A 14,584-nucleotide genomic window follows, 5' to 3' on the forward strand; every position below is an offset into this window, starting at 1 on the left:
CTTAGTGCCTAAGGAGTCCATGCTTAGTTCTATCTATATTTAAGGGTTAAGGTATTCTAGTTATAGTAGCGTCTAGGTCTATAATAAGATCTTTATAGCCGTCTAGTTATTTAGGCCTTATTTACGCTTTATAAGAGTATCTATATAGTTTATAACGCCTAGCCTATATATAATTAAGAAGTTAAACTAAAATAGGATATCCGCTTAGCGTGCCTGCTATAACAGAACTAGCCTAGTTATAGTAAGAATGTCTTAGTAAAATACTCAATAGATAAATTCTGCTAAGTTCTGCCAACTTAATTAAATTCTACTAAAATTAACGTTTTAGTAAAATTAACGCTTAATCGAATTCTGCCGAATTCTGCTAGCTTAATTAACTTCTACTAAGTCTTACCAGATTCTACCAAAGTCTATTGAAGACTGTGCGCGTATATGCATATATGCGTATATATTAACCACTAAGACCCCTAACTATTTAACTATAAAATTCTTACGTTATTTCTTTCTCTTCTTTATACAACGTCTTATTCTCTGCAAGAGCAATACCTATAAATTTAGATAGAATTTATATTGTTCCTTTAAATCTGCTCTAAAACCTCTTCGCGCCCTTATATTACGTTATATTAATACTAATACCCTTAAAAAAGTAAATAAACTTAAAGCCACTATATTAACTATTATAGCCCTAATTAGGGAATAAATAACTATAATATAGTAGACCTTTATAGATGCCTTAGCCTAGTAATAAACTATACTAGAAGCCTAGTATTAGTAATTAATTAAAGTAATACGTAAAGAACTCTATAATGCTAAAGTACTTATATTAGAGACCCTAGTATTAACACCCTCTATAAATAAGATTAAAATAACTACGCTTAAGCCTAACCCGTTAAACGCGAACCCTAAACTAGTAATAGTAGCTTAACCCGTATCTATAATAAATCTAATACCTATTATAAAATCTAAAAAGCTCCTTAACCCTCTAATATTTAATAAAAATAAAAATAACCTATATCCCTTTATAACTAAGCTCCGCCTTAAACTTTTAATAAACTATAACTAATACCCTCTTAAAGCTAGTAAACTTAGCTATAGAATATCTTGTTTAAGTAAAAATGCTATATAAACTATAGACCTATTCTTCTATAACGGCACCTTTATTAATTTTAAAACCTTTATCTCTCTGCTAGAATAAATATATATTAATACTAGCTATAAGCATATAGCTATTACTAAACTTAAAAACCTATAATAACGGAACTAAGACTTTACTAGCTTCTTTTTAGAATTTTTAGGCCTTATTAGCGAGCTAGATTAGAATAAAGCCACTAAAGTTACCGCTTTTTATTAAGCTATTTTAGACAAAACTAAAGCCTAGTTAGTAGGTAGGAATCTACTAAAAGACTTACCTAAATTTGCTATAATATATTAATAAATTAATAAAGACCTCTAATATAATAAGCAGACTCGTTCTTTAAAGCTAATTATATCTTATGTTTAAAATATTATAAAACTAATATATACCCTAAAGCGCGATCTATCTTTAAGACCTAAAAGCTTTATATATAACCCTATAGACCTTAACGCCACTTAATTCTATATACCCTTAAAAACTAATAAATAAAGAATATAAGCGGTAAATAGAAAATGCTTTAGATATGGTAAAAAGGGATATATTTAAAGAAATTACCAAACTTACCTTTTTAAAAAGGTCTGCCGTAGTTCCTCTTAGTCCTTAAATTATACTTATTTTATAAATTATATTTAGTTACTATATAAAGTATCTCTTCTTTAGTTAACTTAGAAAATAAATCGTTTTAAGGCTAAATCGCACCTTAGGATAAAAAGTAGAAGAGTATAAGTATCTAGGCTCTTTCTGCGCTAATATATAACGTAACTCCTTTAATATACTTAGTAAAGTTTAAATACTTAAAAAATAGAAAAAAGTATAAATTTTAATAAATAGCGGAGTTACTAGTATAGGCTTTATTAATACGAACTATACAAAAACCTAATACCAAAATTTAAAATAACTTAATTAGCTATAAGGCCTATAAGGCTTTAATAGTAAACCCTTAATATATAGTAAACTAACGCATTACGCTCTTATAAAGTTATAAATAGGTAAATACCTTAAATATATCCCCCTATTTATAACCCCCTTAAAGTAATATAAAATAATACTTAGATATAGATAGCTAAAGCAATATAACCCTTTAATTAGTTAGGTTAAAAAAACACTAAAGTTCTATATAACCTACTACTAAAGTTATTACTTAAAACACTACTTACCCTATAAATATATTGTCGGGAATATATTACGTGTGGTTACGTATAGCCGCGGCACTAGCGTAGCGAGGAGCCTTAAGCTCCTCGCCCTTCCTTATTCCAATTAAAAAAGCTTTATTAACGAACATTACTATAACCCTACTCGAGTAGTCGTTATTGGTAAGTTACCCTATGTGACTAATACTGATTAGTAGTTAAATATATAGTTAACCATAGAGCAGCTAGGTTTTTAAATAGAAGAGATAGTCTTATATAGGGGTGCTATATACGCTTATATAGAATAGATTCTGGCAATACTATGCTACCTTAAACTTGCGGAAAACTAGTAATAGAAGTGTCACTAAGTACTAGGAGATACTAAGTTGCGTTTATTACGCAGAACAACTACGTTTACGAAGACTTGGTTAAGTACTTTAGGTTAAAAGTGTTACTAAACCTACGGTCCTAAGTTAACGTCCGAAACGCGTTAAACGACGTCTAAAACGTGTTAAACAACATCTTAAATTGCCTACCTCTTGACAGCAAACCTACGAGATCCTATAAAACCAAAAATCCTACCTACCTTCGACGTACGACACCCCGTCAATTTTATACCTACTATGGCGTTAACCTACCCGAAGAAGTACGAGAACGATATTAACCTAGAGATATAGAACAGAGACATTAACCCTGCAACCGCTAAGCAATAGGACCTAAACGGATTCTTATTATACCGTATGGCAAACTATAAGGACAGTGAATATAATAATACTATACTATGGTATTGTATAAAGGAGGACTTTATTGGATAGATAAAGGAAATATAGGCTTACGCGAATAAGATTATCGTACAAGACTTCCGTAACTTCCTTCGGGAGAATGGAGTTTTTGTCCCTATGGATGGAGGTATTATTAGAGATAATATTTAGGAGCATGTTATTAACGTAAAAGAAGAGCATAAATGGACTCTACAAGAGATCGAGTATTAAAAGAAGCTTAACTCTCGAGGGAATCTTAATAACGGACAGCTACAAGCAACACTATAGACAACCTTAGGCTATCAAACACCTCAAGTTCCTCAGGCTGCCGTATCTCAACCCGTGCCTCAAGCTCCGTCTCCACAAGCTCCGTCCCCACAAGCTCCGTCCGCATAAGCTCCGTCCACACAAGCTCCGTCCGCTTAAGCTCCGTCCCACCAGCAATCTCCGCAGCAATCTCCGCAGCAACCTCCGCAAAAGCTTCCGCAAAAGCCTCTGCAACAACCCAGATCTACAAACAGTATCTTTAATCAGCAGCAACAGTTACCTATTCCTCCACAAAGATTCCGAGACTCCTGCGGTTCCCAAAGTAGCTATAGAGGTGGCTACCAGCGTGATTTAGACAGGGAGTTCTTGTGGAGGGTACCGTGAAAAGAGAGTAATGTAAGGGGGAAGCGGTTGGAACGGCACAGTTACGCTAGCAACGCCACAAGCATAAAGAAAGAACTGCTAGTATCTGCGGCAGTTACGAACCCGATAACTGTTGTAACTGATATACCTGCGAACTAACCCTATGACGAGACTCCGTGCCGATCTACCTACGGAACCGACCCTGCGCTGGCACCGCACTGCTATATACCATTAACAAACCGATAGCGCCGCTATGCCTGCTATTACGATACTGATCGCGCTGATACACCTGCGATCTACCGACTGAATGATTGTGCCGATATGCATGCGATCCCGATTACCGTCGTGCCTATAAGAACGACCTAAACGGGACTAGTTAGAGCTTTTGCTCCCTAAAACACGACCCCGTTGCTGGCATTATACTGCCGCCCGAACGACCCGTCACGGGCACCATACTGCTACCCAAATTGATAAGCTCCACGCCGATATGCCTATGGAACTACGACCTATTGATAAGACCTCGCGCTAATATGCCTGCGAGCGTGAACCTATTGCTGGCACCGTACTGCTACTATAATAGACCCTTGCTGCCCTGCCCGCAGCTAACCGACTTTTACTGCTTCCACCTACAATATTCTGCGGACCCTGATTTTAACCAGCCAATTAGAATTTTCCATGCCCGGCATGGAAAATTGCCATTGGCTCGCTTACCACTAGCGCCTTAGCGGCCTTCGCAAGATGTCCACCTACTACTACTTCTAAACGATTCTTTCTCCTTTCTCTTCTTCTTCTTAGTTTAGTATTTTCACTAAATAGTAATCTATAAGCTTTGGTTCGGAGGTATTTATACGAGCCGCTATAAGAGGCAAATTTTCGGATAGCGAGACTTATATTACAATGGCAATAGTAAGTAAGGAGGATTAATATTTGTCACGCTAGTCAAGCGGTATTTTATATGTAAATGGCAACCATAAAGAAGAGTTGCCAGTGTCGGGAATATATCACGTGTGGTCACGTGTAGCCGCGGCACTAGCGTGGCGAGGAGCCTTAAGCTCCTCGCCCTTCCTCATTCTAATTAAAAAAGCTTTATTAACGAACATCACTGTAACCCTACTTGAGTAGTCGTTATTGGTGAGTCACCCTATGTGACCAACATATATACACAACTATTTAAATTTAATAAGATACAAATTACCCTTACTATAAACCCTGAACTAATATAATAAAGCTATAACTGCTAATTGTAGTAAAGAACGCGAAGACGTTACGCCAAAACCTCTTAAAATTCGCGTGATATAAGCCGCACCTTTTATTTTATTAGTAAGAAAACAAGATTATAAAATCTTTACTATAATAATAGAAGATATTAAGAAAGTACTAGAATTAAAGCAGTATATTAACCCTTAACCTCTTATACCTAAAGAGTAATATAATCTAATTAATAAGTTTAAAAAATAATTTATAGACTAACTACCCCTATACTAAGATAAGTATAATTTTAAGATAAAACTTAAGCCTAGTATAACACTAAAGTTTAGTCCGCTATATAGTATATTATAAGAAGAACTGCTTAAAATATAATAATACCTTAACAAGTATCTAGAAAAAGGATTTATTCGCCCTAGTTAATCTCTATTCACCTTACTAGTACTATTTATTAAAAAGCTAGGAGGAGGCTTAAGATTTTATATTAATTATTAAGCCTTAAATATAATTACGATTTAAAACTAATATCTAATCCCCCTGCTTTAAGAGATGCTTAACCGCCTAGTAAAAGGATAATATTTTATAAAGCTTAATATAGTCGCTGCCTTTAATTAAATTCGCGTTTATAAAGGAGATAAGAAGTATATCGCTTTTTATATATAATAGGGACTCTTTAAATACCTAGTAATGCTATTTAGTGTAAAGAACTGTCTAGGCACGTTTTAGTAATATATTAATAATATACTTTATAAGTTTCTTAACGTATTTATTACCACGTATATTAATAATATCTTAATTTACTTATTTTTACTTTTTAAGTATTAAAAATACATTTAAATAGTCCTTAAACGCCTGTGGGATATAGGCTTATAATGCGATATTAAGAAATATAAGTTCCATATATCTAAAGTTATATACTTAGGCCTAATTATATTCCGTAACGGAATTAAAATAAACCCTAAAAAAGTTGCTGCAATTATAAACTAAGAAAGTCCTAATAGCGTATAAAATATTTAAGGATTTTTAGAATTTACAAATTTCTATTACCAATTTATTAACCACTTCTTAAAAATTATTTAGCTATTAGTAAACTTAATAAGGAAGAATATAAGATTTAAATAGACTACCAAATATAAATAAGCTTTTAACGACCTAAAATATTATTTTATAACTACCCTAATTCTTACCTACTTTAATCTTAACCTTAAATATATTGTTAAAACAGACTCGTCTAATTATATACTAAAGGGGGTATTATTACAATATAATAAGAACGGCAAATTGCGTCTAGTAGCCTTTCTCTCCTAGAAACTCGCCCCTACTAAATTAAACTATAAAATATATAATAAGGAGCTACTTATAATTATTAAATGCTTTAAATAATAGCGTCTAAAACTTAAATAATTGCTATTTTTAATACGAGTACTAACGGACTATAAAAACTTATAGTACTTTATAACTATAAAACAGCTAATATAACGCTAAATTTATTAGGCTAAATACCTCTTATAATTTAACTTTAAAATTATATACTAACTAGGCAAACTTAATTAGAAGCCTAATATATTAATATAATAATTATAGAATCTACCTATAAATACTTTAGACAAATAGATTATAAATTAATTATAGATCCTACTACCCCCTAAACATTTTAAAAAACTACGTCCTATATTCTTAAATACGGAACTTAATAATAAATTAGAAGTTAATAAATAGGAAATATAAATATAAGAATAATATATAGATAGTAGATATAATAAAAGCGATTTAAATAGAAAAATAATATTATAAAGATATTATATTCACTAAATGCGAAATTTATAATAATTAATTATACTATTAATAGAAGATAGTAGTTCTAAATTCCGAACCCTTATAATTTAAGATACTTAAATTTATATACAACTCTCCTAGAGTAGGACATTCTAGCTGTATAAAGACGTATAAGATAGTTTAGCAAGTGTATTACTAGCCTATAATGTATAACTATATGTGAAAATATATCTAAGTATATAGAACATGCGTTTATAGAAAGACTTCTTATATAAAGAAATAAGAAGTATTTTAACTATTATTAATTTTAATATAAAGATAGCGTAATATCTTAATTAACTTTATAGTAGACCTACTTAGTAGCAATAGATTTACGAATATTATAGTAGTAATTGACCGCCTTATAAAAATGCAATATATAATTCCTATAAAATTAATTAATACTATCTTAGTAGCTAAATGTTTTATTTAATACGTCTTTAAGCTATATAGACTTCCTAATTTAATAATATTTAACTATAGAAGCTAGTCTGTTTTAGACTTTTAGTAAGCTCTATATAATAATTAAGTATATAAATATAACTTTTAACTATATTTTATCTAAAGATAAATAGTTAAACTAAAATTGCGAATGCGATTATAGAATAATACCTATAAATATACTACTCCTACCTATAAGATAACTAGAAGAAGTGGCTACTATTAGCTAAGTTTACTACGAATAATATAATAAATAAATTAATAGGCATAATGCTATTTTACGCAACCTACGAATAAGACCCTTGTTTTAGATTTAAACTATAACCTAAAATTAATATAATAGGACCTACGATTAAGCGGATTTAGTTAATTAATGCGCATAACTTTACTAATTAAATAAAGTAGTTAACGGAACTACTATAAAGCAAATTAATATACGCTTAAATAGTATAGGAATAGTATATAAATAAAGGACGAGCTTCCATATAGGACTTTAAAGAAGGTAATATGGTTTACCTAAATATACAAAACATAAAGACTTAACGGCCCTTAAAGAAACTTAATTAGAAGTTTGCGGGCCTATACTAAATTAAAAAAAAAGCTAAACCTATATACCTATAAGCTTAAACTACTAATTAAGATAAAGATATACCTAATGTGTTACAGTGCTGCAATGAAGTAGACTGAATAACTACGTTGTGGTATAAAGAGGGGAAGAAGGTGGAAAGGGGTTATTGTATATAAATAGTAGGGCCAACCGCCAAGTCGCTAGTGGTGGGCTAGCCAACAGTAGGAAATAGTACGAGATAGTATGAAACAGTATGTGTTAGGTCAGTGCCGTAATAGTACTCCTCTCCCCCAGATTGTTTGGTCCTTAAACTAAATAGATAACTTAAAAATAGGCAGTGTACGGGGTTGCCTATTTTTTACCGCAAAGATATCAGTTCCGCTTACCGCCCTTAACTAAGCTAATGGCGATTTTCCATGCCGGGCATAGAAAATCCTAATTAGTTAGTTTAGTAAGTAAGGTCAGCAGAACTCTACACCGCCACCCAAATTAATCCGCGTGGCGTTTCTTAGCGAGAATCTAGCTAATTAGACAACTTTAACCGCCGGTTAAAGTTCCATAACATCTTAACCACCACGAATTTTAATGCGGTGGTCGGCCGCGACCTTAGTATAACTTTTCCTTATCTTATGCCCAGTCTAGGGGTCCTAGCTTCTTAGGGTGTTGCTTATAAAAGCGCTATACAGCTTATTTATAACCCTTTAGGTCTTCCTCTAGCTGCTAGGTTATATCCTTATAATATTTCTATTTAATCTTATAAGTTAGGCCTTAGGGGTCTTCGTTATATATATTAAGGATTTTCTTAAACTCCTATTTGTCTTCTATATTGCCGTTATTATCTCTCTCTACTACTCGTCCTTATATATTATAGCGCTCTATAGTATTAATATTTGCTTAACTAGGGATCTCTTTAGCAGCCTAGAGGCGGACCTTAGATATATAAAAGGATTTGTTTACTTAGATATAGTCCGGGAGGTCTACTATAACTACCCTTTAGTATACTACGAGTACGGGGTACAGGCCGTCCCATTTATCGTCCTATTTCTTCTTAGGTTTGTTTATCTTTATATTTTCTAAGCTAACTATAACTATATTGCCTTCGTAAATAACGCGCTCTTATCCCTATAGGTATTAGTATTGTCTTTATAGCGTTACTATAAAATCTAGGCTAGGGCCTTAAGCTGTATTAATATCCGCTTAAAGCGGTTAGCCATAGAGTCTATGCGGAAGAACTCCTTCTTTACTTATACTAATAGTGTTAGTAGGCAGGGGCCAGCAGGCTTAATTCCAAGGCGAGGGTTAAAGCCATAGTTTGCAAAAAACGGGGAGATACCTATACTCTCGTTAACTTAGTTATTTGTAGCAAACTTAGTAAGCGGTAGGTAGTTAACCTAATTATCCTATATAAAGCTAATAAAAGTATAAAGGTATTTATTTACGGCAGCGTTAATAATTTTAGTTTAGCCGTCCGTTTCTAGGTACTAGGCTAAGCTTAATCGCAAGGTTATCTTAAGGCGTTTACTTAGTCGTTGCCAGAAGTCGCTAATAAATTATATGCCATAATCAGAGATAATCGTGCTTGGTGCACCGTGGAGCTTATATACGTTATTAATAAAGCTATTAACTAGCTCCTCTATTAAGAGTCCTATTACTAGAATAAGGTGTTATATTTTAGTTAGGCGGTCTATAATAATAAGGATATATTTATATACCTTACCGTAGCGTTAGTATACCGGCAGCGTTATAATATAGTTAATTAAGATATCGGTTTACGGGCGGGCGGGTAATTCTAGTAGCTTTAGGAAACTAGGTGGAGTAGAATAGGGGGTCTTAGTACAAAAACATAGGGTATAGTCTTTAACGAAGGTAGCCGTGAACTAGGAGATTCCTAGCTACTAGTATGTTTAGTTTAAGAGGTTAAGAGTCTTAACCCAGCTAGGGTAACTAGCGGGGCCGCTGCTATAAGAGCAATAGGTAACTTCTAGGTAGAGGTCTAGGGCGTTAGGAACAAAGAGACGTTAGCGGAAGTAGATCTATCCGTTAATAATACTACATTCTAACTTATCGCAATAGAGTAATTTCCTAATCTTCTTTAGCTAACGGCGAGCTTTCTAATTATATAGGGCTGCCACTATATCTCTTATAAGTTTATTCTCCTGGTATCCTAGCCGGATTAACTTATCTAGTGACTTTTCGGCTATTTTAGGGTCTAGAGCGGCTATAAACTCCGCGTCGTTAGAGTTACGGGACTTATATAGTAATTCTTCTAAGATTATAGAGTTAACTTTTTAGGGCGGTATAATAACTTGGGCTTAGTAGCGGAGGCATTTATTATTAGTATCCTTAGGCCTTATTTCTAGTAGCTGGCTTAGGGTATTAGGGAGCGTGGCTTTGCTACTAGGTCTATATATAATTATAAAGTTAAACTATAAAAGGAACTCTGTCTACCAGACTTGGCGCTAGTTTAGCTGCTTAGTAGTTATAAACATCTATAAGTTCTTATAGTCGGTAATAATTTTAAACGGCTCCTTAGTTCCTTATAGTTTAGGACGCTATTCCTCTAAAGCCTTAACAATAGCTAAGAGTTTTTTATTATAGATCTCGTAGTTATACTCTAGTATAGAGTGCTTTACGGAGAAGAATGTAACCGGTTTTAATTTTCCGTTATTATTATACTAGGAAAGGACTTCGCCGGAAGCCTAATTTAATACATCCGTCTTTACCACTATTTTCTTTATATAGTTATAGTATGCTAATACTAGTACTAAAGTAAAGGCTCCCTTAAGGGCCTTAAACAATTTAGCTTATTCTAGTCCTTATAGCCATCCAATATCCTTCTTTAGAAGTTTTATTATAGGTATAGCAATGGCAGAGTAGCTTTAAATAAATTATTAGTAGAAGTTCGCGAAGCTAAGAAATTGTTATAGTTCTTTAATTAATGTCGGGTCCTTCTATTCCTATAAGGCCTATACCTTCTTAGGGTCCATAGTTATGCCGTTAGTTAAGATAATTAAGCTGAGGTATTTTGTTTTAGTAGAGTAGAACTTAAACTTATTAATATTAATTTAAAGTCTAGCATTACCAAGTCTTTGGATAACTTTATTTATATACTTAGTATACTTAGCGCGTGTTTTAGAGAAGATAAGGACGTCATTAAGGTAGGTAGTGTAGTAGTTATTAAGGGCGTTATATAGAATATAGTTAATATAGTTCTAGAATATAGCGGGTATATTATAGAGGCTAAATAGTATAACTAGTATCTTATAGAGTCCGAACTAGGTAATAAATACTATAAGCCACTTATAGCCCTCTGTAATCCGGATCCGGTTAAACGCAGTAATTATATTAAGTTTAGTAAAGTACTTAGTACTATAAAGTGCGTTAAGTGTCTCGCGGATTAGTGGCAGTAGGTATTAATTCTTAATAGTAACTATATTTAGGCCTTAGTAGTTATAGTAAATTCGTACACTACCGCCGGGCTTAGCAGCGAGGAGGAGTAGTACGGTAGCTGGTGAGGTTAATTTGCGGATAAAACCCTTATCCAGCATCTTATTAATCCACTTCTTTATATACCTAAGTTTAGACCGATATCTTAATTAACTATATTATAACACTGCCAAACTTACGTGAAGGAGCTCTTGCTGCACCCGGCCTAAAAAGACCAAAACCAACCAAAAGAACCCTGAAAAACACCCAGAGAATCCCCCTGAGATGCATGCATCGCAGGGGAGGCACACGTCGAATGACGGTGGCTCGCACTCGCGCGCGACCGCTAGAACTACGCCTAGCAATGGCCCTCCATAATAAAGACGGGTGAATACCATACTATAAAGCGGAAATACCTCTATTAAGAAGGCATCTGATAAAATATAAAGCCTATTAGATGCGTCTAGTATCTAAAATTGTGGGGGAGTAACCGTTAGCCATAACGAACTAATATAGCTAGTAGAATGGCTCCGCCAGTCTAGCAAACCTTAGGCGCCCCTCCAGTAAACCCTTAATTAAATCCTCTAACGGCTAAGTAAAATTAAAAATAAGTATAACCCCCCCTTACTGGCGAACCGCACCTGGGCCGCCGTAGCTGCGCTTTTACAGTATAGGGAACCCACCCCCCTTAAGTTAATAACCGGGTATATAATTATAATATAACCAAATATAGAATAAGTAGAGGGGCTTAGGGGATAATTAGAAATAGAAGTCCTTATAGAGATACGCAAAGAGGTTTACAACGCTGTTATAGTCTAACACCTTAAGAGTAGAGATATTAGAGTCACCCTAAAGGACTAATAGGTAAAGGAACGAGCTATAAGGGTAGGGGATAGGCTAGGAGAACGTATTGGCATAAAAGTACTCCGTAAGGATTACCCAGTTGAGGTCCTAGCGGTTCCTATAAGCCTTAGGGTAGAAAAGGGACGCTAGGTGGATAACACAGCAATTATATAGGAGATAGTAAGACAAACGGAACGCCTTATACTAGGACTCGAAATCACCCAAATCTAATGGCTTTAATAGGAAAATGTAAACTAAGTATATAATAAGAATAATGAGAGGATATAAGGGTTACTAGAGACTTACTAGGGAGACGCCGAATAAACATATAGCTCCCTTATTGTTAGTATATATATACTAGGAATGCAAAAACTCCTTATTTAAAAAGGAATAATTATAAATGGCCTTATATATAATACAAGGCTCTATAACTACAGACTATGCTTAGAACGATGCTATCGCTATATATAATGGGGATACACCTAATCTATATACGCAGTATAGGTGTGCTGCGGCTACTGTGTAGGCCCCTATGATATAAGACATTGCTTAAATTAAGACTAAATAAAATGCGCGAACTGCCACCGAAGCATATATAAGGCGTAGGAGAGAGAAGACTGCATTAAATATAGGAGATGGAAGGTAAGGGCTTAACAGCTACGAGAATAACTGTACGCTAGATTATACGAATGGAAATAATAGGTGATAAGCTAAGGGGACGTAGGCGCCTTTCTAGCGTTTTCTACCTTTAATACTGGAGGGCTAGGCTAGCTATCCTAAGCCTTAACGGGCTAGAAGCGACGCCGTGCGATATCATTAGACCGATTAGGGATATAAGGGTTATAGGGGATACAAGGGAGAGGACGCCCCGTAGGAAGACCCCTATGGATAGCGATAGTAGGCTTAAGACTAGGACAATTAAGAATTAGACTTAATGCGGTAAATATAACATTTGCAGCCGACCTATAAAGGGTATATAGCCAACTAGTAAGAATAGGGGAAGAACCAGTAATAATAATAGATTTAGATATAGAAGCGTTAATAGGAACACAAGACATGGGAATGGAAAGCTCTATATAAAATGAGTAGTAATTAGGGTGTAGATATAAGAGACAGAAGCTCCAAATATTCTAAAGAAAGTGGAAATAGAAGAAGCGAGGAATAAAGGAGAGTTAAAGGACCCTTACCGGGGGTCCGCCACCTATCTATTATANAGTATAACTGCGGCAATATAAACCACCGCCTCGCAAGGCCCCTACTAGATAGTCTAAACCTAGAGAAATACTATATCCTTGCTATACAAGAACCGTATTATAATACCTTTACACAATTAATATACTGCCCCTAAGGATTCTAGCTCCTATATAAACTAAAAGCAGCTATACGCGTGTACTTTATAATTAGCAAGGCTATTAGCCTGTCCTTATGGTTATAGTAGGTAGTTAACCTAGATATTNCAGTTATAACAATCTAAATATATAGGGGACCGGTATAAATTATTAATGTATATAACCCTAGGGTTAAAGGGGTCCCACAAATAGAGAATATTATATTGGTAATAAGCTTATTAGAAACCGAAGGTATAGAGTCTATTCTACTAGGAGACATAAACCTCTACTACCCGCGGTGGGGGGGTATCTATGTTGCTGTAGATTAACAGTTAGAGTGCCTACTAAGAGCTATAGATATTTAGGGCCTTAAGCTAGCCACCCCCCTAGGAGCAATTATATGGCAACGAGGCACCGCTAAAAGCATAATTGACCTTATATTTATGGACGAAGGCCTATACTAGAGACTCAAAAGGTGCAACCCCGAAGAAGAATAGGCACTTACCCTAGACCATATCCCTATCTAGATATAGCTAGACCTAGATACTAAAGCGCAACTAAATAGAAAAAGATACGCAATAAGGAAGCTTAAGATAGACAGTTTCCTTAATGTAGTTAAATAATAACTCCAAAACCTAGAAGAAATCTACCTAATACTAAATAAGTGAGGCTTATTGGCCACCCCTAAGGAAATCGACCGAAGACTAGAAAGGATCTAGGCAGCGATTAAAAATAGGCTGAAAGAGCACTGCCTGATCTCAAAACCGGGCCCCTATACGCGACACGTATGGTCTATATAATACGCAGTTCTGGTTGCCAGCTAATGACGAGTAAGAAGGAAATATATAAGCAGCCATGACCCTAAAGACGAGAGATAATATAAAGATATAAGAAACTAGCTAAAGAATACCCTAAAAAAAGAAGCAAGGAATAACTGGAGACGGTTTATAAATAAGCATACTTTTAACCCGAGCCTCCCCCATAATAAGGGCCTTTGGGCTATAGCAAAATGGGTAAAGAAAAAGGTAGGGCGCCTAGCAGAAGACCTATACTTACTACCCTTACGAAGAGCAGGAGAATCACAGGCCATAAACGACAACGATAAGAAGGTAAAGATCCTTATAGAAAGGTTCTTCCCCTAACCGGCTCCAGTAGACCTTAGTAATATTACGGGCGAAACACCAGTAACTTACCTGCGGGTTAACAGCGACATAACAATAGAGGAAATGGCTAGAACTATTAGCCGCCTTTTAAACAATATAGTATTAGGACCAGATGGGATTTTAAATGAGGCCCTAAAA

The sequence above is a fragment of the Cenococcum geophilum genome (assembly GCF_001692895.1).
Source record: "Cenococcum geophilum 1.58 unplaced genomic scaffold K441scaffold_53, whole genome shotgun sequence".
Lineage (NCBI taxonomy): Eukaryota > Fungi > Ascomycota > Dothideomycetes > Gloniales > Gloniaceae > Cenococcum > Cenococcum geophilum.